Source organism: Hyperoodon ampullatus (assembly GCF_949752795.1).
Source record: "Hyperoodon ampullatus genome assembly, chromosome: 17".
Taxonomy (NCBI): Eukaryota; Metazoa; Chordata; class Mammalia; order Artiodactyla; family Ziphiidae; genus Hyperoodon; species Hyperoodon ampullatus.
Window position 1 is genome coordinate 76235862 of NC_136930.1, and position 20161 is coordinate 76256022.

Consider the following 20161-nt stretch of genomic DNA (forward strand, 5'->3'; position numbering starts at 1 on the left):
AACACTTTTAAAGAAAGGGATTATTTTCCCATTTTACAGATAAGGAAGCTAAAGTCGAGAAACTGACTCTCCGAGGTTGGAGTGTCAGAGAAACGGCAGAGCTGGATCTGAGCCTGTGTCAGGACCCCAAGCCAGGCTCCCACCATCTGCACCGAGATGAACCTGACCCTCCTCCCGCAGGGGGTCATCAGGCCAAGGGCCGAGGGTGGACCCCCAGCAAAGCAAGACTGTGAGGTTTTCACTGGGTTTATGTGCGATGGGGGTGCCATTCCATTGCACACAATGGCGGGAAGAAACCCCAGTGACTGGGCAAGAGCCTGCCCCATGCCCGGCTGTGGCCATGTCCTGGGGGTACTCTCCTGCCCCTGTGGCCCAGGGGGTCAGCTGATTTCCCAACCCAGTGGCCCTGACACCCCAGCCGACCTCATTTGGGGCGGCTCCAGTGAGGCCAGTGGCGGCAAGCGGGATGCCCTCACCACCCTGATCCTTCTGGAAGCCTGTGGGGCTGACCTCCCAGTGCCAGGCTCAGTGTGGCTCCCTCTCGCTCGTCCCCACCCCCTTTCTCTCACCTCTGCTATTGATTCTCCTTCTCACAGACGTGGCACCGTGATGGAAATGGCATCTCGGCTTCTGCAAGGATCCATATATCCCAAAACAGCAGAAAGTCCCCACTGTGTGAGGATTTGTCAGCAGAGGCGATGCAGGATGGAGTCATCGGGCTGTGTCTCCACAGGTACCTACTATATGGACACATCTATCCACATGAATCCGCTCGAAGCCCTGGGAAGCTGTTCATCGCCTGAGCGCCAGGATGGGCAGGGGTGGAGGGCGAGCTGGGGGCAGAGGCTGGGTTCTGGGCCGCACCCGCAGTTCCCTGGTCTGTCACAGGCAGGTGACTAGCCCCCGCCCCACCCACGTGTGAGGGTCAGACAACGTTTGTCATCTGTGAAAGGCCACACAGATGTCCCTCACCCACGCCCCGCATCACGAATGAGAAACAGGCCCAGACAGGGAGTGAACTAACTGCCCAGGGCCCCCCGGCAGGCCGGGCCTGAGTCAGGACGCCACACAACCAGGCTCTGAGCGGCCGTCATCACACACACACGCACACACAGCCGTGTACACACAGAGACACACCCGGAGGGAGCTGTCATGTTCAGGCGGGTGGCCATGGGGTCGCGACCTCTCAGGCCCTGCTGGCCTCACCAGCAGGGTCACCACCTGGCCGTCTGGGCACTTGGGGAGGCTACGCTCCCCCATCCCTCCCCAGCGGGCAGGGCGTGGGTGTTCGAGCCCAGTGAACGGCACAGGGGGAGTGAGAGGCTCTGGGAAGGCTCCCCCTGCCCCACCAGGACGCCTGGCAGGCCCCCAGGGAAGCAGCGGCAGGTGTCCTCAGGTGGGCAGTGTCCCAGTGGGAAAGGATCCAACCCTGGGTTCAGTGCTGCCCAGCGGCCAGCACTGGGCAAGTCTGCAGCCTTGTCTGGTCCCTCCAAGCCTCAGTGTCCCATCTGCAAAGCGGGGCGGGGGTGACGCCCACCTGCACCCCGAGTTGGCCCATGCCTGGCTTGCAGCGGCCCCCAGGACAGAGCCCAGAGCTGAGAGGCCCCTGGAGGTGAGGGTGGGAGGGCGACAAGAGGAGAGAGCATCTCCTGGGGCGGCTGCGACTGTGCGTCAGGATGGGAAGGGCTCTCCAGGCAGGGCGACGTGGGACAGAGAGGGCAGAGAGATGGGGAGGGAGGGCCCATCTCACAGGTGGGGAAACTGAGGCCCAGAGAGGAGAAGAGTTTTGTTCAGGAGCACCCAGCAGGAGCATGGCCCTCGGATCCGGAAGGGGCTCCTGCCACCCCCCTCCGGGTGGCAGTTCCAGAGCAGGGCTGGGCAGGCAGGGCCTCAGCCTTCCTGGCCGGCCCATCCTGAGCTCCCATCAGAGCCCTGACAGCGGAACCTTCTCTGGGGAGACACGTTTTGTGGAAACTTCCAGTCCCAGGGCGTGGGCAGTCTGAAAGGGACACAGGGACACAGAGCCAGGGCCCTGAGGGCCGCAGTTCGGGAGCGCAGCCTCTGCGCTGTAGCCATTCATTATCCTTCTGCAGTTGATGAGAATGATCGCGAGGACGATTAGTCTCAGAATTACCAGCGGAAGAGAACGTTAAGAGGAAAATAAATTAAAGAGAAATCCATTCAAGCTGTAATTGTAATACAGCGTACCATAGTCAATCGAGTCGCAAATACAAGCTTATCCCTTGTCAATTGATTTCAGCAAGTAAACAATTTGGGTATTTAAATTGGAAATTCATGGGGGAAGGGAGAGAGGATTTGGTTAAAGGGAAAACCTTCAGGCCAGAGTTGGCTCTGGGTCTCTGATGCCTGGTGGCCTGGTGACTCTGGGCTAGAGGGAGGTGACAGGTTCCTGCCCTGCCTGCAGTTCAGGCGTCACCTCCTCTGGAAGCCATCCTAGCCCCCAGCCAGACCACATAGCCACCTGCTCTGGATCACCTTTGTTTCTGGGTGCCCCCATGCCTCCTGCAGCAAGCTGGGCCTTCTCTGTTACATGTATGAATCTCCCTCCACACTAGGGTCTTCTGGTGGGCAGGGGTCCTGGCTTACTTCCTAGGCCAAGGCCAGGTGAGAAGCAGGTTCTTAGAACATGCGGCTGTCAGGAGAATAAATGGGTGGGTGGATGGTTGAAGGGATGGATGGGGAGTGGATGGGGGAGGAGACACCAAAACCATGTCTTGAAGCATGAATAGGAGTTTGCCCATGGAAAAAAGGATGCAAGGGGATTGCACCCCAAAGGAACACTGAGTGTTCAGGGCTGTGTGCAGGAATGGGGGGTGGGGTGGGCATGGAGGGATAGGTAGGGGGATGGGTAGATGGGGGATGGAATGATGGGTAGATGGATGGATGGGTGCAGGGTGGCTAGAGAGATGTTTGAATGGATTAGAAAGACTGCTGGATGTTTCTGAGCTACTGAGGACAAGTGGCCACTTCTCTGCAAGAACTTCTGTGCATGAGACTCCAGAGCCTTCCTTATCTTCCAACCAAGAAACCATTTTCAAAGCAAAGCAATGCCTGATGCCTAGAGGCTTTACTGGTCTCCCCATCACCGTGAAGCAGCTAGCCTTGAGCACAATGGAGAGGCCCCGGCAAGACCCCTCCAGGAATAGCACCCATGAGGTGGGGTGACGTCCTGCAGGACGGGGTGTGTGCCGGAGCCCCTTCTCCCACGGTCAGAGCCTGTGGAGGTTGTGCCTCTGAAAGTTACCTCCCCCACCGAGTCACACCGTTTCCATCCCAGGGACCACCCAAACTAGTGCCAAGGAGGACTGTTTCCACCGGCGGTCACAGCACTGGCTCTGCTGCAGTGGGGCTGAGACAGCCACCCGTCCAGTGCCACTGAGTTAACAGGCTGAGAGGGCATGGAAGCAGTGGCCGAGGGTGAGAGGCCTGAGGGTGCGGGCAGGGCAGAGAGGATGGAGCCCAGAGGAAGTCCCGGGAGCAGCTTGTGTTGCCATGGTGCCCCGTGGAGGATGCCCCAGCCCCATCAGGCAGGCCCTCCACACCCTGACCCTGCAGGATGAAGGATGGATCCCGCACAGTGAAAGAAGATGGAAGTGAAGGGGGATCGGAGGAAGCCGGACTTTGCAGAAACGGCCGCCTCGCCACTCTTCCCAAGAGGTGAAGCCTCTCTCCCTCCCCTTGAACCTGGGCAGGCTCACCATTGCTCCCTGCAGACGCAAGAGAAGAGTGGAGGTGATGCTATGTGACTTCTGAGGCGGGGTCTCAGAAAGGGATGCCATTTCTGCCCAGCTTTTGCTCTGGGACTGCTTCCCGGGACCAGTGGCCCAAGCCATGAGGAAGCCCGGGCCACAGGGAGGGGCCACGTGCGGGTGTCAGGCCCGCAGCCCCAGCTCGGGTGCCAGCCAACAGCCAGCATAACCAGCAGGCCTGTGGCTGAGCGAGCCTGCGGGTGACTCCAGCCCAGGACCAGAGACCAGCTGTCCCTACAGGGCCCCGTCATAACTGCAGGTGTGGTGCCCTTGTAGGGGGGTGTTTTGTTACACGGCCATAATAACTGCCACAGGGACTTGCTGCGTCTCCTCCCTCTGCTGTCTATTTAATGAATTCCCTCCATGTTTTCTACTCCCCACGCCCCATTCCAATATTACGGGGCTGCATTAGAGGGGGTCATGTTTGTTATTTAGCCTGTAAACTGCAGGATATTGTGATGGCTTGGTGACGGCTCTAGAAAATATCTTAAGAGCGACAGTGAACGGATGGAACCTGGAGTACATTCCCTTAGGGAGAGGGAAGGTGTTTTTGTTTTGTTTTGTTTTGTCTTCTGTTTTGTTTGGTTGTTTGCCTGAGTTGTATCCTGTTAAGTGGAGGCGTTATTGAAATCGTATATATTTTACAGTGTACACCCGGAGCGGAAAGGCTCCTTGTACGTGGCCCCCAACCCGAGGCTGGCTCTGCTGGGGGCTCTTGCAGATCAGTGGCTCATGGTCCAAGGTGCCCTGAAGTGCCGAGTCCAGCTCCTGGGCAGAGGGTTCCCGTGGCAGGGTCCTCGGGGGCTCCTGCAGCAAGGAGGGTGCCGGTATAGCCAGCGCGGGACGGAATCGGAGCCCCAGCCCTCTGCAGACCTGGCTCCTGTCAGCCTCCTGGTGGAGGATTTACCAGCCCCATTTTACAGATGGGAAACTGAGGCTCACGGGGAGGGAGCTGTGAGTGACCCTGGGCTGTGCAACTCCAGCACCCAGGCTGCATGCTGAGATGGCTGGGGGTGGTGGGGGTGAGGTCGAGACCTGGATGGATGAGAAATGGGAGAGAAGGGATGTGGGTCCTTGAGATGCGACCCCCCATTGAACAAACACCTCTTGTCCACCCACTCGGTGCCCAAGCCGTGTACTTCCCATCACCCCACTCTCCCCAAAAGGTAGGTTCAGTGACCAGCCTCTGGGTTCCCATAACTCACGTCTGGCCTGGAGACATGGAGGCCGGTTCCAAGTTCAGCTCTGCTGCAACATGCTGTGTGACTTAGGGAAGCCCGGTCCCTCTCTGTGCCTTACCAGGAGAAGGAGCGACAGAGTGGGGGTCCTTCCACCCAGACCTGCTGGTTCCAGGAGGTTCACCATGGATACTGCTGGTCATATCAACCCCGGCCCGTCCTGTGCTGGCACCAGATGGGCGCCTGCTGGGCGGGCCTCTTGCTGCTGGTGCAGCTCTCGACCTCGCGGCTGCTCCAGACAGCAGAAGCTCAAGGTCACTGTGACACGTCACTCTCGGGTGGGGATGCTCAGAATCCGGCCGGGTGGTGGCAGCTGCCCCCGACATCAGCACTGCCCCGGGCGCCCTCCTCCTGGCCCCGGGCTGCCCTCGGCCTGCCCACCTGAACTCCTCACCTTGAAACACCTGCTCTCACCAGCGCCAGCGGGCAGTGCTGACCGGACAGCACGGGGTGCTGGGGCCCGTGCAGGCACAGGGAGGAGCCAACCCCCCAGACTCTCCAAGGTCAGGCAGCTGAGAGGGAGCAGCAGCACGGGCTGGCCTTGTTCTCCCCAGCAGCCAAGCTCCCTCCCCACCCTGCAGGCAAGCACGTCCTCTGGGCTCAATTTCCTCACCTGTAAAATGGGGCCACAACTCCAGCCCAGGGACCTCAACTTGCGGGACCCCGAGCCAATGTCCTCTGCTACTCAGGCTTCCTGGCCAGGTGGGAGAGGACTGAACCGGTGATCTCCTGCCCCCGCAAACCCATATCCAGTCTTGCCCCGCCCCCAGGGCTGCGCGGCCCCTGGCCGAGCCCCTCCCCTCAGAAGCCCACCGCCAGCCTGGCCAGATGTGCTGCAGCTGGCACCGTGTCCCCCAGCTGCCCCTCAAGCCTCCCGAGGGCCCGAGCGCCTCACATCTGCAGCCGGGAGGTGTAAAATCCAATTTGCTGCCGACACCTCCTCCAGACACCCCAGGCCTGGGCAGCCAGTGGCCACCGCAGCAAAGCTGAGGAAGTGGCCGCAGCCTGGGGTCTGCCCGGCTCCACTTGTCCCGCTGCCACTGCCCACACCTCAATGGTGTCGCATTTCTCAGGTCCTGGGCCAGGAAGTGTCGAGAAACTCAGAGCTTCACAGAATCGTCAAAACTGAAGCAGTCTTTGGGACAAAGCAGCCTGGATCCGGAATGCTTTAGACGCTCCTCAGCAGAAGACTGGGGCTGGGGAGGGACGGGGAGCGCTGGAGGGCTGAGGGACCACTGAGCAGGAAGCAGCGTCCTGCAGACCTTGCTGGAATTTTGAGGCCATAGACTCCACCCGCCCTGGGGATGTGGTGTGCGGCCCTCACCCTCACGAGGCCCTGAGCTCTACGGGGGCCTGGGAAGGGCAATGCCGACCCCAGTCCTGTAATGAGGGGGGCTCGGTCTGCCTGCCTGGCACCAGCTCTGTACAGCGCACAGCGGGCGGGGCTGCTTCCTGCCCTCCCTCTCCCGCAGAGGCCAGGCCGCTCCCAATGGCCTCTCTGGCTCCAGCCCCTCCTGTTTAGGGGTGCATCCCCCACCCCCTCACTCCCGCAGGAGAGGGAGATCCTGAGAGCAGCCCGGGCCAGGCTCTCCCCACCCAGGCCCCCCTTCTCCATGCCCACCCCTCGGCCGGAGACCCGGAAGCAGAGAAGCTGTGATATCACGTCGGGAGCAGCGGGGCCCCAGAGCTGCGTCCAACCCCCACCTGCGTCTCAGGGTGGGGAGCTGTGTGCTGGTCCTTGGGGAGAAAGGGGCAGGACCACGGCTGGGCTGGCCTCCCACAGGGGGGGGATCCTCCCCAGGGGAGCCCTCAGGCGGAGCAGCACCAGCTGGGCCTGGGCCTGGGCCTGGGCCACAGGCCGGTCCCCGGGCCTTCCCCATCTCACATTTCACGCCCATGTCTCCACCTCACGCGTACGCGCACTCACACTCACAAACCCATGCCACCGTTCCCCCCAACGCGGCCCAGGCTCCATCTCTGGGGTCCCAGAGCCGGAAAGCTGCTACCCGCCGACAGATGACAGATGGTAACAAGTGCCCACCGCGGCTGGCTACGACAGCAGTTTATTAGGGCTCTCAGCCAGGGCCGGCACAGAGGCAGGGGGTTGGCACATGGCAAGAGGCAGGAAGGTGCAAAGCTCTGCGGTCCATCCACGCGGGCCAGGTGACAGCATCCACCTGCAGAACGAGAGGCTCCCTAAGCTCTGGCGAGAAAGCCGAGGCCCACGTGCAGCGACAATGGGCAGGGAGGAGGCCAGGGTGCCAGCAGTGGGTGAGGGGCCGTGCGGGCTCCCAGGCCTGGGTCTCTCAGACAGGCCACCCTCCCTGGGGGGCCGAGAGCTCTCCCTCGGGCAGGGCTGTCAGAGCCGGGGCCTCACCTCCCTGCTCTGCTGGGCAGGAGGCTAGGTCATAAGGCAGCAGAGATTTGCCCCGGGGAGGGTGGGCCCTGATGACCGGTCTCCATTTCACGGGTGAGAAAGCAGAGGTCCTGGGGGTGAGCCGCCGCCCCTAAGCGCCTAAGCCTCAGGCTCACGCTGGACCCCCTTCCCCTCACCCTAACCCACGAGTGAGTCCGGCAGTCGCCCCTCTCCCGGCCACGCCCCCACCTCCGCGCGCGCGCCCTCTCCCTCCCCCGCCGCCCGGGTCCTCCGCAGCTCCCTGCGGCCTTCTCCGACAGCAGAGCTGGACAGGCCACCGACTCTCTGGGTCAGAGCCCAGCCCCCGGGGACCTGGGGACCCTGGCTTGCCTGCCAGCCCACTGGGCTCTGCTGCGGCTCTGGCCAGTCTTATTCCACCTCAAGGCGTTTGCACGCTGCTCCCTCGGCCTGGAATGCTTTTCCCGGGGATACCAGCTGGCTCCTCAAATGGCACCCTCTTAATGCGGCCCCAGAGCACCCTGCTGAAAATTACAACCAGCCTCACCCCAGGCCCGAGGTCAGGAACCTAGATCCGAGTTCTCCTGTGCTCCCCACATCCGGGGCCCAGTGGGGTCTGTGATGGCTGCGGTGAAGATGCCTATGGGCCCCTGGCCCCTCCGTGGTAGTCGCTGGCCAGGCCCCTGCAGAGGCCCTGAGGAAGCAGGATTCCCACCTGGGCGCCCCCGGCAGGTGGAGGTGTGCTCCCTCCCCTTCCTCCCCGCAAGCACCCCTGCCCCCAGCCAGGGCCAAGGGCCCAGCAGCAAACCTGAGGACCCCAAGGAGAATCGGCCCCCCAGCTGCTCGTCTGTGGGTTCCCTCACCTGCTGGGGAACCTTGCCTGCGCCCTCCCCCCGGAGGGGATGCTGAGTCCCAGAGAGGGGCGGGCAGGCCCGCGGGGAGCAGCGATTGCTCCCCACTCCCCACCAGACGTGGGCCCGCGAGAGTGACCACCTGGCACCTTGCAGAGGCTGCACCTGCCTCAGCCCCACCCCAGAGAGCCCCTGCCTATACCTGGCGTGTCTCCTCTAAAGGCCTCACCTGCCATTCTTGTAACCCCATCCTTACCTCCACGCCTGTCACCTCCTCCTGAGGTGGGGGGGACCCTGTCCTGAGAGCCGGTGCAGGCCACTCCCTCTAAGCTCAGTCTCCTCCTTGGTGAGATGGGGCAACGGTCAGCTGGCACCTCCTCTCCGCCCCAGCTGGCTTTGTGGCTCCAGGGAACTCTGCGCAATTCACAGCCCTTCCCGGAGGTCTGCGCACAGGCCTGGCTGGCAGGACGGGGAAGCCCAAGGCCTGCCCCCCGGGCCTGTGCCGACCCCACCCCAGCCCTCTGCAGGGGCACCTGCAGCTGCATGAATGGCCTCATGCAAGGTGGGGGTCTCAGAGGAGGGCAAGTGGGGGACTCCTCCAGAAGCAGCCCCCGCCCAGCGCCCTGCCAGCACGCTCCCCGCCCCCAAGTGCCCAGCCCCGGGCTCCTTCCTCTGCAGGCTGAGCCTCAGCCATACAGCACTTAAACAACCACTTAAAAAACGATGCTATGGAGGAGACCTTTGGACCCGAACAGACGGGCGGCAGCCGCTGGCAGGATTTGGAAGGCGCTGGGGGCGGGGAAGGCGAGGCCTAAAGGGTGAGCCGCAGGCACCGGCACCGCCTGGGCTGGGGGTCCGAGGGGCCTCTAGGAAAGGCAGCAGCGGGGCCACCGTGTCCGGAGACAGGCTCTCAGGGCCTTGGGGCTGGAGAACGGCCGCCTTTCCAGGCTTTGCACAATCCTGCCCACCCTGCCCTGCTCCCACCCCACTAGTCAGGGTCCCCTGCACCCCCTTCCCTTTGTTAGGGACCCGCCCCCCATGGTGGCCCCTCCCCCGTGGCCTGCGTCCCAACCCTGTTTCTGTTTCTGCCCCGCGTTGTCCACCAACCCTCAGAGGACCCTCACCTGGGGCCACCTCTTCCCATCACTCCCCTCCTCTGCAGACCCTCCCCGCCCTGGGCCCTGTGTCCACCCACAGCCCCTGTGTTCCCAGGACACAGCCTCAGCCAGGTGGCCCTGGGTTCGAATTCTCGCCTTTCTCAGCTGCGTGTCCTGTGAGCCGCTAACTCCTCCAGCGGTTCCCATGCCTTTAAAACAGGCAGGTGTTTGCACGGGCCCTTTCGAGTTGATGTTTATTCTCCTCTCTGGTAGCAAGGATGCCCCGAGCAGCCCTGTGCCACACGCTGGCTGGACACACAGACCCCCAGGCGGATGCAGTGGGCAGGGGGACGGTCAGTGAACCCTCACAAAGAAAGTGCCCAAAGAACGGGCCTGGGCAGTCTGGTTGGGGTGGAGGATCTGGGAGGGCGTGGCAGCCCATGACCTGCGGGGCCGCTGCCCGGGTCACTGAGAGTCGACGCTTGGGTGCTGGCCCCAGACAATAAATATCGACACAATGATGGTGGGGACTTCGCTGGGCTCTGGGCCCGGGAAGCACAGGGGTGTCCTGCCCAGTGGCTGACCAGGGACAGGGACGGCCTCTCCGCCTGGCCAAGGGTGTGGAGCCTGGGCCCAGCACAGGCCGTGCTAGCCACAGGTGGGCCGTCTGGGGAAACCCCTCTCTGTGCCCGCCCCCCAGGCCCTCCGTGCGGTGGGCACACGGCACCTCCCGTTCCTGCCCGGCCCCACCTCCTCAGTCCCCCTGTCCTCGTCGTGGCCGCCACCACAGGGGCCATGGGGCCTCACACCCCACCACCCCCTCCATAACTGTGCTCAGCTCCAAACACACTCAGGGTCTCACGGACACTGGACTAACCTAGATCCATAACCTGCATTCACCGCCTGCATTGACCCTGCCCTGCCCACCTTCCCTACCTCACCATCAACTTTATGCTGCAGACACACACAATGTGCTTGCCCTGTGCTTTCTGACCTCTTAAGAAGAGGGTCAGGGCTGGTCTAGAGCCAGGATCAGCTTCAAAAATCAGGCTCATCACGTGACCAGGGCCAGGGCTCAGCGTGTGACCAAGGTCAGGGCTCGGCGTGTGACCAGGGTCGGAGCTCAGCGTGTGACCAGGGTCAGCGCTCAGCGTGTGACCAAGGTCAGGGGTCAGCCTGTGACCAGGGTCAGGGCTCAGCGTGTGACCAGGGTCGGAGCTCAGCGTGTGACCAGGGTCAGGGCTCAGCGTGTGACCAAGGTCAGGGCTCCGCATGTGACCAGGGTCAGAGCTCAGTGTGACCAGGGTCGGAGCTCAGTGCGACCAAGGTCAGGGCTCGGCGTGTGACCAGGGTCGGAGCTCAGCGTGTGACCAGGGTCAGGGCTCAGCGTGTGACCAAGGTCAGGGGTCAGCCTGTGACCAGGGTCAGGGCTCAGCCTGTGACCAAGGTCAGGGGTCAGCCTATGACCAGGGTCAGGGCTGTGTGCGACCAGGGTCAAGGCTCTGAGTATGACCAGGGTCAGGGCTCAGCCTGTGACCAGGCTGTGCTAGTGTCCACCCTGGACACCGCTCTTTGATTGTCTGGGGCTCCGACACCCCTGAGCTCCCTGGGTTGTGCGGTGACAGTGAGAGGCCTTCTTGGGGTGCAGGCTCCACACAGAGCCTGGGCTTGGCTCACCAGGGTCCCGAGGGGAGTTGTACCCATCCCTCAGGTCGCTGTCAATGCCCCTCAGACACGTCATTTTCTCATTCACTCACCACACCGCCAATGGCACGCCCACTCCCTTGGTGACGGGCAAACTCAGTTGCTAGGGGACCCAAGCCCAGACCCTGGGGCGTCATCCTCCACTGATGGGCCGGATGGGCCCCCGTAGGCCCGCCGGCCAGGCCCCGGGGCTGGCACACTGACCATTGCCTCCTGGACCGAGGCTGCGTGTGGGTTAGTCCTGCCCTGGGTGGGGGGCCCTGGGGGCAGCAAGGGCTCGAGGGCCAGGCGGGGGAGCGCCCAGCACAGACACTGGCTGCGGGTTCTCCCTGGTGACACTCCCTGAATAGCTTATTAGAAATTAATATTTAATTTTCTTCTGTGAGTTTAGCTTAATTATTCAATTTATATTGCAATTACTGAGGAGCACCCGGAAGCAAAACTGCTTGCTTTGAGTAGGGAAACAGTCGGGGGGGCGGGGGGGACGGGCTCTTGCCAAGCGCAGCTGATGCTCAGAACTCGAGCTTGGTAGGTTTGCCCCAGGGGCTCCCCCTGGCCTCCCCAAAGTCCTGGTTCTGCGTGAAGCCCTCTTTCCTCCTTCCATGTGTCTGCCCTGCAAGTGGGGCCTGGAGCCTCGTCTGAGGGGGGGTCCTTGAAGGCAGGACCCTGCCTGCTGCCTTCTGCATGGTTCTGGAAAAGCAGGAGGCGGAAAGTGGCCAGGTGCTCACCTGCCTTGCTGGGCTCTGACCGGGGCCCCTGGAGGAGCCCCCCATGTCCTCACAGCACTGCGTCGGGGAGGGACTGTCCCACCTCACGGGTCTGATACCAAAGCTCCATTGAGTCGGTGACATGTTCCCGTCCCCCAGGAGGTAACAGCAGGCGGGGACTCAGACCCAGGACCATCCCCCCGCACAGACGAGGTCTGTCCCCTACACTTGGCTTCGGGCAGGGTGTCCTCCTGCCCTGCCACGGGGGGGCAGTTTGCACCCCCAGCTAAGCCCCAAGCTCCCTCCCTCCCTCATCTCCTGCTGTCTGTGTCCTGGGGAAGAGCAAAGGTCTGGGGCTGCGGGAGCCCCTGACTCCTGCTGCCTGGTGAGTGGGGGTAGCAGTGTACACGGGACTGGATGCCCGGGAGGGCAGGCCCTGAGCCCCGAGGCCGAGGTGGGCATGGGGGTTGGGCCCAGCTTCGCGCTTCCCCCTGCCTTGGATGAGCCCCTCTGAGCCTCAGGCGATATCCGTCAGGTGTGCATGCCGGCCCCCACTCCTGTCCTGCTGTCACTGAGGGCCCAGTGCCCAGGGACAGCCCTGGGCTGCTGTGTCTTCAGTGGTCACTTCAGGGGCACTGTGACCCACCAGACAGGTGCTGACCCAGAGCCACAAGTCACAGCACCAAATCTGAGGCCAATGCCAGCTGGGGAGTGGAGGGGGTGAAGGAGAGGTGGATGGCAAGGGCCGGGGGCTGCCCCAGGGACACAGAGGGCCATGGCCACCTCTCCGGGAGCTGGGGCCACAGGAGGCTGGGAGACTGATGCCTGGAGCCTGGGGTCTGAGCGACGTTACCGGGACTGGGTTTGTGGAGAAAGAAGGGGAACTTGAACCCCTGCTTCTGGGGTGTCTGTGGTAGGGGCAGGTCAGTGGCCAGTCTGAGGACAGTTCCTAGGAGAGGGGGCAGGGGAGGGAGGAATGCACGTTTATTGTGCGCCAGCTGTGTGCACAGGGCACCCGTGGCCTCACCCAAGCCTTCCAAACACCCCAAAAGGTCTTAGTGTCCCACGCCCACCGGGGAGGAATCGGGGCTCCACGCACGGTCTCCCCAATGCCACGAAGAGGGCTCCACCCGGGTCATCGGAATCCAGAGCCGCCCCACGAGCTCCAGGCTCCACAGGTCTGCAGCAGGGAGCTGGCCGACCCAACCGCTGTGGCACCTTGGGGACCTGGGGCAGCTGTGCCCTCTGCCATCCCAGGCTGGGACTTGTAAGGCTCCATGCTCGCCCTGTCTCCCAGCCACTGGCAAATGCCACCACGTCCACCAGACTCTTCCGAGCTTCTCACATGGGCAAACTACCTTCTGTGCTGGCCGCCAGCACTTTCATGCTTTTTTTTGTTTGTTTTTTTGCGGTACACGGGCCTCTCACTGTTGTGGCCTCTCCCGTTGTGGAGCACAGGCTCTGGACGCACAGGCTCAGCGGCCATGGCTCACGGGCCCAGCTGCTCCGCGGCACGTGGGATCTTCCCGGACCAGGGCACGAACCCATGTCCCCTGCATCGGTAGGCGGACTCTCAACCACTGCGCCACCAGGAAAGCCCCATGCTTTTATTTTTTTCCACCTTTTTCCTGGTGCAGCGTGATCCCTATGGGCCGGCTGGGTCGGGGGGCCCCTCATGTTGCCATCTGCCCAGCCATGGGGGCAGTGCCCAGGGCTGGGCAACCACATGCAGAGGGAACGGGAGCCCGCTGGGAGTGCTCGCCGCTCCTGACCAGTAGCCCCAGGAAGCCTCCTGAACGTGGCCACGCCATCCAGCCGGTCCTGGCTCTTGCCTCAGCGCTCCACCCACGGTGACACTGTGCCTTCGCCTGGGCCCTGCCCTCTGGGCCTCCGGGCCTGACGGGGGAGCCCCTACCCGCCTCGCTCCAGAGCCGCCTCCTCAAGGAAGCCCTCCTGGCATAGCTGCCCCTCTTCCGGCCTCTACTCTGCTTCTGGCGGTTCAGCACCTCCAGGCCTGCCTCTGCCCTGGGTGCGAGCTGCTCAGAGCGGGGCTGGGTCTGACTTCCACCTGGGGCCGGCCGGGAGGGGCTGGGGTGCTTACTGCATCAGACAGAGGCCTCCCTGACCTCTGGGCTGCTGGGAGTGGTGCCTGCGTGTCCTGCCCGAGGTGACAGGGAGGACAAGGCACGGGCCTGCTGGCGAAGGGCCACGTGGGTACCTCAGAGAGAAAAAGCCAGCTGTGCCTCGTCTCCATAAACGAGGGCAGGTTCATGGTAACAGTAAAACCACCGTGATAGCAATGGCGGTGGCGAGGAGACAGCCCTGTCGTTGGGGGCAGGGCTGCTCTGGGCCAGGCGCCCGCAGGCCTTCGTCACCAATGCCGCAGGGACTCCAAGGGCAGCGCTAATGACCCCATTCCCTAGATGAGGCGGCCAAGGCTCAGATCGGGGCCGTGATGAAGGCCACAGTCCCCTTCCACTCCTCCCTCGGCCTCCAGCCTGGCTCGCCTGGCTCTGCCCATCTGCCCGCTGACCCGGGGCTCTGGGAGGCAGGTGCTGGACCCCAGAGGGAGATATCCATGTGTAAAACCCTAGGGAGCCACACGACCTTCAGGGAGCCTCCCGGCACCCCCGGCAGGCGTGCCTTCAGGCTGGGGCAGGACAGGCAGGGCTGCCCAAATTCACCAGATCCCAGGTGACCAGGCCCCCGTTGACAGGCACAGCATAGAGCAGCCATCTAAGCCGCCTTCACGAGCACACCCCAGTCACGGCGCCACTGAGCGCCCAGGCCACGTGGACTGTGTGCAGACCCCGCCCCGCCAGACCTCAGGATCACACGGACCCAAGCTGGAACCTGGCACCACAGTCTCTCTGTGTGACCTTGGGTGGCCACTTAGCCTTCTTGGCAGCGTTCCCCTGGCAGTCCCAACCCCAGAAGGCTCACCCCTCTACATTGCCCCCTTCTGGGTAAGTCCCTCCATCTCTCTCCATGTCAGTTTTCTCATCTGGAAAATGGGGACACACCAGCACCTCCTTCATGGGGCCGTGGTGAGGATTAAGTGAGGTCCTCTGGTGTAAACTCCTACCGAGCGCTCGATGAGTGCAAAATCCACGTATGGAGCACAGCCGTCTCCTGCCCCGTCCGGATGACACACTCGGGTCCTAACACTGCAGCCCCTGGGGAGGGGGAGCGGGTAGCTCAAGAGGGGGTTCTGTCCCTCCCTCCTGACCTCACACACGTGCACACACAGGCAGACACACAGACACATGCACACAGACACACACGCAGACACATACATACAGATGCACACAGACACACACACACACACACAGCTGCAGATGCACAGAGAAGCCTGGAGATGAAGATCCCACCACCTGCTTCCCAAGTGGAAATCAATGGCTTTGAGGTCGATACTTCACGGCTTTCAGAAAACATTAAAAACTTGATTTGCTATGAGCCTCTGTTGAGCCTCTTAAATTCTTGTGCCCGTGAAAAATGCTTCATCGATTGTTGCCCAGATACTGTAATTTTCTATTTGCTGAGGCGCAGCCTTGTGACTCCAGCAGGGAGCCACCGAGGACAGGCCCCACTTGCCCTGGGCACCCTGCTCCCTCCCCCACCCCCTCCCCACGTCCTGAACCAGGCCTGGGGACCCAGAGAGCTCACGTCCCACACAGACACACAGACAGGTCCGTGGTGAATGAAGTTCCACGTGGAAAGAGGCCCTGGGGGTGCAGATGCTGCGATCGTGGGCGTCCAGTAGGACAGAGGAGTGGGGAGCCCCTCAGACCCCCAGGACTCACCTCCGTCTACAGGTTCCACCAGCTCCTTCCCTGTAGGAGCCGCGGCCGAGACCTGGGCAATCCTGCTGCTGGCCAGCTGCACCAGTGTACAGGTGACCCAGCTCCCCTGCGGCCTGGCCCCGCTGCCCTCACATCCCTGAGGAATGGCAGCCAGGGACATGGCAGTGCCCTGGGCAGTGCCGGGCACTCAGAGTCACCATAACTTCCTCTTTCTGGCGTCAGGAACCGAGTCCCCGAAAGCCGAGCCTGACCCCAAACCTTCATCTACAGGATCCGCACAAAACGACCTGGTGGTGCTTCTGGAGACAGCTGCCCTTTCCTAAGTGGAAAGGGGGGTCCCATAGAGCGATCAGGAGTGGAGGCCAGGAGCTGGGCTTAATCAGGATGGGCACGCCGGCTTCCGCTACTGTGTTCTCCCAGGTGCTCACCAGGGCTGAGGAGGCCCAGCCCTGACCACAGACTCAGTCTACACCTCGGTCACACGCTGAGCCCTGACCCTGGTCACACTCTGAGCCCTGACCCTGGTCCCATGCTGAGCCCCGACCCTGGTCCCAGATGAACCTTCATGCTGGCTGTGCATTGAGTGCAGGGACCCCGGGTGAGCAAGGCAGCCGGGCCCCATCCTTCCTCACTCTGCTGAGCTCCCTGTCCTGACCCGCCCCTCAGGCCCCCGTGAGCACCAGGCAGAAGTGGGCTTGCAAACCTCGGCAGCTGGGAAGAGCTGAGCCCGGGCGGGGTCGCAGCCCTGAGAGCCGGGCAGGGGTGCTCCTGTGCAGCCTGGATGGTGCGGGTGGGGATGTGAGGTGGGGCTGCATCTCCCCTCGGAGCTACACAAACAGGCACGTGCGAGGCTGTAGGAAAGGGAGCCTGAGCCCCTCCCTCAGGGACTGCTTTTCTCTGCAGAAATAACAACCCCCTGCATTTGAATAGAGCCTTTTCCTTCCTCAAAGTGCTGTTTATATTTAGCCATTTTCCGCCTTTGTCCTCAGAGCAACTCGGCAGCAGGGAAAGAGGCAGACGCTGCAGCCCCGTCGCTCGGTGCAAACCAGTCCCAGGGCGGGTGGGCCTCCGGGTCCCACAGGAGCCCCTGCCGCCTGGCCCAGTGGGGGGGTCAGTGGTCACAGAGAGCCCTGGGGGTGTCCGCACGGGATCTCTTCCAGCTCGGTGGACACTCCAGAGATGAGGTGTCCTTATGTGGGCTCAGGGCTCCCCTGGTCCCACGGCGCCCAGAGACACCCACACCCACAGACCCCCACCCAGACAGCCTGGGACCTGGCTGTAGGAGCAGGAACTCCTGGCTTGTCCTGCCGGGCTCTGAGCTGCTAGAAGCTGGGGACCCCTCCTGCCCTCTGTGCCCATGGGCCACATAAGTGGCTACTGGCTGGCCGTGTGGCCTGGGCCTCAGCCTCGTCTTCCATCTCCCCGGGGATGGGGCCATGGCTTGCAGCCCAGCCGCTCCAGCCAGGGGACTCATGGAGGGGGATCAGCTGTCCCCGTGGGTCTACATGAGCTGGCCGTGCAGCCCTGGCCCAAGAACGCTTCCTTGGGGCCCCTCTCGCACCAAGAGGGGTTCAGGGTACAGAGCTGCCCTGACCTGGGTTGCAGTCAGATCTGAGTGCGCAGTGGAGAGTGGCCCGGAGCAGAAAGTGGAGGGCTAGGTGGCCACTATGGATCCCTAACCTCGGAGAAAAGGAGGGCGAGGCGGGCTGTGGCTCTGAAGGAGAGGAGAGGCAGCTGGAGGAATCAGGAAGCCCAGGCAGACCGGCCAGCCCCTCCCCACCCCGGGCCCACAGCACTGGGAGTTGTCCCCACCCCAGGGCACAGGAGCACAAGGAGACCCAGTCACCACAGCCCCTCACGCATGGGGGAGCCTGGGCTGGGATGCCACACGCCCTGCCTACGACCATGAGCCTTAGTCTCCCCTGCAGGACGGTGCTGACGATGCCCATCCCGCAGGCCATGACCAGGACAACCCGAGTAACGCGCGTGCCCCCTCAGGCATCACACACACGGAGCTCTACCAGTGCCCTGGGGCTGCCGTCACAAATGACCGCCCCAGCTCTGGAGGCCAGAATCCAAAATCAAGGTGCCAGCTGGGCCGTGCTCCCTCTGAGGCTCCGGGGGAGGGTCCTTCCTGCCTCGCCCAGCTCTGGTGGCTCCTCGTGTGCCCTGGCTGTGGCCTCATCTCTAGAGTCTCTGCCTCCGTCTCCATGTGGCCTCCTCCCGTGTCTCTGTCCCTCCCCTTCTGACAAGGACACCTGTCATTGGATTCAGTACCCACCCTATTCTAGTCTGACCTCATCTTAACTGATGACATCTGCAAAGACTGTTTCCAAATACACTCACATCCTGGGGTCCTGGCGGTTCGTCTGGGGGGACACAGATCAACCCAGTACAGTGGTCGTTGCCGTTGCCATGGTCACTGTTGCTCCCACGATGGCTGGTTTTGGGCTCCTTGCACGGCCTGGTCAGCGCAGGCTGGGACGTGGGGAGGGGCGGCCAGGGGGCGCGGCAGAAACGCACCTGCGTGTCTGCACACAGCCGTGCTTGGGCAGATGGGAACCCACCTGTTTGGAGGACTCAGTCGAGGAGGGAGGCCCCGGTGGCACCCTCAGGGACAGACTTCCTCCCAGGCCCCCACACCCAGAGCCCCTCCAGCCTCTGTACCCGCTTAGCTCGCTCATTGGGCTAAAGCGCACCTGCCTTGGAGACCTGGCCGGAGTAGCCGGGGGACATGTCACTGTTCCTGGGCCCTGGCTGGGGGCCGCCTGGGCTCGGGGTAAGACAACAGTCAATGCCGCACAGGACAGCCACGGAACCTCACCCAGACACCAGGCATCACGGCAGGCACAGCCACGTCCTACCCGCGATCCTGCCCACTCCCTCCACCCGAGAAGCTCTAAGCACCACGGGTTCTCTCTGCAGGACCAAGACTTTAGCAGCAGGACCTCCATGTGTCCTGCTTAATGTTCGTGTCTAGAAGTCCTGCAGCAGAGGGTGGACGAGCTGAGCAGGGACACGTAGGGGCCACATAACTTCTGGGTCACGCGCCGCACGTCTTTGGGGAGATCCAAGACCTTCTGAATCCAGGGCCGCAGGGATCCTGCCCATCTCAGGAGGTGGGGAGGACCCATCCAGGTCATGGATGGGCAGTGCCCACTCACAGTAGGCTGGCAGTAAATGGGAGTCTCCCTTCCCCAGGCTCCGCCTTCTGAAGCTCAGCGCAGACCAGAAGTTGGCTCCTTGGCCTCCTGGCGGCGCCCCAGCCCCACCTTGGGGACAGTGTCATCTAATCAGAAGCAGCCCAGCGAGGACAGGGCTCTGGACAGCATGGCAGCCAGGGCTCCCCACCCCGACTTTGCATCTCAGCCTCACCAGGGCGGCTCCTTTCATGACAGGGGGCCCTTCTAGGAGAAGTCTGAAATCCAGGAGCCCCAGGGCTCAGGGAGTTCGCTTGGCTGCGTGGCATGTCCTCTGCGAGGGCTCCCGACTGCGGTGACTTCCATGGGGCTGCTGCAGCCCCTCGCCTTCTGACCCCCACCCCAGATGCTGTCACAGGCTATGGTGGGGATCACGGGGGACGGGGACGGGGTACACCTGAGGGTAGCCATGGAGCTCAGTGGCTTGCCTGCTCCTCCCCAAGACCCTGGCCTGGCCCCTGCCATGTCCCAGAGCTGGGCCCAGGCGCTGGATAGCCAGATGCCCCAGAGCTGGGCCCAGGCACTGGATACCCGGATGCCCCAGAGCTGGGCCCAGGCGCTGCATACCCGGATGCCCCAGAGCTGGGCCCAGGCGCTGGATACCCGGATGCCCCAGAGCTGGACCCAGGCGCTGCATACCCGGATGCCCCAGAGCTGGGCCCAGGCGCTGCATACCCGGATGCCCCAGAGCTGGGCCCAGGCGATGCATACCCGGATGCCCGAGGGCTGGGCCCAGGCGATGCATATCCGGATGGCCCAGGGCTGGGCCCAGGCGCTGCATACCCGGATGCCCCAGGGCTGGGCCCAGGCGCTGGATACCCGGATGCCCCAGGGCTGGGCCCAGGCGCTGGATACCCGGATGCCCCAGGGCTGGGCCCAGGCGCTGGATACCCGGATGCCCCAGGGCTGGGCCCAGGCGCTGGATACCCGGATGCCCCAGGGCTGGGCCCAGGCGCTGGATACCCGGATGCCCCAGGGCTGGGCCCAGGCGCTGCATACCCGGATGCCCCAGGGCTGGGCCCAGGCGCTGCATACCCGGATCCCCAGAGGAGGCACACTGGGCAAGATGAAGGCCGGCGCCCCAAGGCACCTGACCCTCCTCTGCCCCTCCCTGAAGCCGGAAGTGTCCTTCTAAAGGGCCAGTGCACGAGCAGATGGCCTGGGCGTGGAAGCCAGCCTCCCAGATGCCCACGGTCAGCCCCCTGGACTCACTTAGGGGCCCATCGCAGCAAGTGGCACTGACGCTGTTTGAGCAGCAGAACGAGGGTGGCTTCTGCCTGGCTCTCCAGCAGCCCTCACTCTGGGGGAAGCTCAGAACAAGATCCTCCAGCCCCTGTTGGGCCCTCAGATGATGCAGCCCGGCCGACATCCGTCTGCACTTCCAGAGAGACCCTGAGCAGAACCACCCAGCTGAGCC

General features: G+C 63.1%; 1 protein-coding gene across 1 annotated transcript in view; it reads right to left on the reverse strand.

Annotated features, from left to right (window-relative positions):
- Positions 1-7111: 7111 nt before the first annotated feature.
- TSNARE1 (t-SNARE domain containing 1) overlaps positions 7112-20161 on the reverse strand; it is a gene marked incomplete at its 5' end in the record, with an annotated part of 100067 nt that continues 87017 nt past the window's right edge. The window contains one exon of the mRNA XM_079722556.1: positions 7112-7185. The remainder of the gene's footprint in view (positions 7186-20161) is intronic.